This window comes from Cavia porcellus, unplaced genomic scaffold, assembly GCF_034190915.1.
Source record: "Cavia porcellus strain 051 isolate PalLab524CR breed Dunkin Hartley unplaced genomic scaffold, mCavPor4.1 scaffold_1, whole genome shotgun sequence".
Lineage (NCBI taxonomy): Eukaryota > Metazoa > Chordata > Mammalia > Rodentia > Caviidae > Cavia > Cavia porcellus.
The window spans coordinates 115,049,163-115,052,502 of NW_026947484.1; the positions used below are offsets into that span (position 1 = coordinate 115,049,163).

At 46.4% G+C, this 3,340-nt stretch overlaps 1 pseudogene; it reads right to left on the bottom strand.

The window, feature by feature from the left end:
- Nucleotides 1–333: 333 nt before the first annotated feature.
- On the bottom strand, nucleotides 334–1,774 carry LOC100724339 (selenide, water dikinase 2-like; annotated as a pseudogene).
- Between the last annotated feature and the right edge of the window lie 1,566 nt (nucleotides 1,775–3,340).

Genomic DNA, 3,340 nt, shown 5'->3' on the forward strand with positions numbered 1-3,340 from the left:
AAAAGATGAACACATGTCCCGCCAAGTTGAAAATGTTACTTCTTTTTTTTTTTTTTTTTTTGTCTTTTTCATTTTTACCGGTACCAGGGATTGAACTCACGACTGCCTGCTTACAAGGCAGGCGCTTATGCCGCTGAGCTAAACCTCCAGCCCTGAAAATGTTACTTCTTGCCGTGTACATTCAGGTAGCTTTGGAAGGGCTCATTTAAATCCTCTAGAAAGGGTAGTGGAACTACTATGCAGGCAGTCTTCTTTGAAAATTGCTTAAAATCAACTTTTGAGAATTGTCCATGATTGTGCACAAAGGTGCCAAGTTCCCAACAACTTCTGCTGTTCCAGTTCACGATTTATGCTCACAAGAGGCATTGGAATTATCAGGAGAAAGAGCAGGAGCAGCCGCCCTGAGAGGCAGAATCTCTGTAACTTGAGGCTTGTCAATGATGTGGGCTGTTCCATTTCCCTTTTCCACAATGCTCAAAATCCAAGCTTGGTGACCCTCACTATATTTGAAAGACTTGATTTCAGAACAAAAGTGGGAAGCCTGTTCTCTTGGCAGACAAATCAGTAATACCCTGGAGGTTTTGGCTGAGGTTCCTTGAAGGAGTCCAAACCACCTTCTGACCTTGCTGATAGCAGCCATCTTGGCAATGATTGGCAGATTATGAAGACAAATGACACTTCATTTTTCTGTTGTTTTTTGAGGTTTTGAGAATGTCCTAGAACACTGAAGCCTTTAATATCTATAGCCACATGGGCATTGAATGTGTGCATCAACCCAGCAGCACTTCTGTTTAGGGTAGCCATGTTGAACATAGCCTCCTGATGGGCCAGTTCCACTTCTCTGAAGACCACCATGTCTATCTCATCCCATCTTTCAGGATTATCCAACCACTGGCAGGCACTGACCACAACCTGAGGCCCTAACCTGAGGCCCTGAGGTTTGGTTAACACAAGTACATCCCCTACAACTGCACTGTCAGGCACTATGAATTTAGTTGGCGGACATACCACAGTGGCAACTCCATGGATGATAATCCAGGGGTTCACCACAGTTTGTCCACCTGTGACTGCAGTTCCTCCCTCTTCAGCAGCATCTTGGAAGCCTTTGATCATGAGTGACATTACCTTGTCTCCCTCTTCCTCGTTCATTTTCTGGCTGATACTAACATTAACATGTTGTCACATTCAGTGATGCCCATGGCATAGAGGTCACTCAGCACGTTGGCACAAGCTATGCACCTCCATCATATAGGAATCTTCCACCAAAGGACAGAAGAAGTCGGTGGTCTGCACCAGCGAAAGGACCCCATGTCTCGAGGGATGATGCAGAAATGCATCCCAATGCTTAGGGTTGGGGAGGCCGGCCCGGGCCTGCCCCAGGGAGCAGGCCAGGTTCCTGGGCCGCCTCTTTGTGGCCTCCGATCAGGCTGGACCTCAGGTGGGCCCCATGTGCGGCCTGTCAGTCCCACAAGGAGTTTGAGCAGCATCTCTTGGGAGACTGTAGCATCAGCCTTTCATGCCGACTCTAGTTGAGACCCAACACCTGGGGCTTAAAAGGCCGGTAGCTCCTGAAGCTCCCGCCCAGAGTCAAGTGCGGTGGGCCTGCGGAGTCTTCCCTCTGCCATCATTGCCACCATCACCTCTCTGCTGGTGCCCGCCACAGCTTCCACCCTTGTGCTAGCCAGCAGGAAGAGAAGAGGGCAGTGGGGCCTTTGATTTCCCACTCAAGTTAATTTGAAGTAACAGCCAGACATTACCTGAAGAGATTCTCCATGACACGCTGAGACCACGGAACACCTGCCTCAAACCACCTTCTGTCACATTCTGTTTTCTCATGCTCCTATAACTTGCAAGCTCTATCCTTATTAGTATACTCATTAAGCTTTATGAATCTATAGACAGTTAAAAACAGACTGGATGGTAGCAGATTAGATTCTGTGGAAGAAAATGTTAGTAAGTAGAAAACATTACAATAACCCACAGCACTGTAGAATAGACAGACTCACAGCCTCCCTTAGAATGAGTGAACATGCATGCTGGGGCCCTGACAGACTCCACACTCAAGAATTTCATGTCCTAGCCACAGCCACTACCAATTCTGAGCTGGCTCTGAGTTTTGTTTCCCTTTTGCATGAGGCTACAGAGGTGCCAACCAACTGACCAACCTGATCTTCGAGGAGCCCAAACCCCTGCATAGAAGATCCTGGTTAGACTCCACTTAATTTCCCTGGGGACACTGGAAATACTTTATTGTTGCAAACAGTCTTAAAAAGCACAGAGCATATCGGTGACTAACAAGCAGTCAATGTGATTGAGGAAGGGCCCAACTCCCTGGTAAAGACGTAAGCCCAGAAGACTCAGCTGATTTAGGGAGACATAGTACTAGCTTAAAGAAAAGCCTACAGCTGGTGTAAACTAGAAAAAAAATACAGTGTGAGGTGTTTTTTGTCTTTTTCCTTTTTATCAGTACCGGGGATTGAACTCACAACTGCTTGCTTTCAAGGCAGGTATTTATGCCGCTGAGCTAAACCCCCAGCCCCTCAGTATGAGGTTTTACCCTGAGGGTGACTTCTTCACAGTGGGACAGAGATGGATAAAACATCCAGTGCAGTATTACTGTATTGCCAGAGAGTTTAATTAGGTGCCATTTTGAGAAGGGTTTGATTGTGTAAGCTTGAGTTATAGAATACCTATGCTATCACTTCATTCCAAGTCTTAAGTGTTACCCTACCACAGTAACATGTGGTGAGAGGCAGCCACATGAGATGGACTGAGAGAGGGTGAGGGCTAGATATAGATCCCCTGAGAAGTTCAATACCAGACAAGAAAAGACATGGGTCCAATATTCTGGGATAAGAAGACAGGTTTTGTAAGTCCAGCTTTCAGAGGTGGCTGGATCTGAAGTTGATGGCATTGAGTTCAGTGGTCTGCTTGAGCCTGCCCCACTGCCTACATCCAGAGGAGACCAGTGGTTTGATTGCTCCTTTGTGTATAAACACGAGAGGAGATGCATCTCAGTTGCACAATTACCACAAACAGGGTTTATGGACGGGGAGGATCTCTTGAACACAGATCCACAGACTGCAAACAGGAACAGAGAGGCACGTAACTTGCTGAATTTCAAAGACTGCAGGTTGTGGAATAAAAGGACTCATTTGGAAACACAAGCATTTTTTTTCTTTTGATTCAAATTTTTTCCTCCTTATTGGGTATTGTTATGGATTGAGAACTGGTGGTCAACTTAACACCAGCTGGATTACATCAGCATGCATTGAGTGAAGATGCTCTACCTGAGGAGGGTTGCCAGGATAAATAGGTGGAGAAAAAGGGAGGTGTGGAG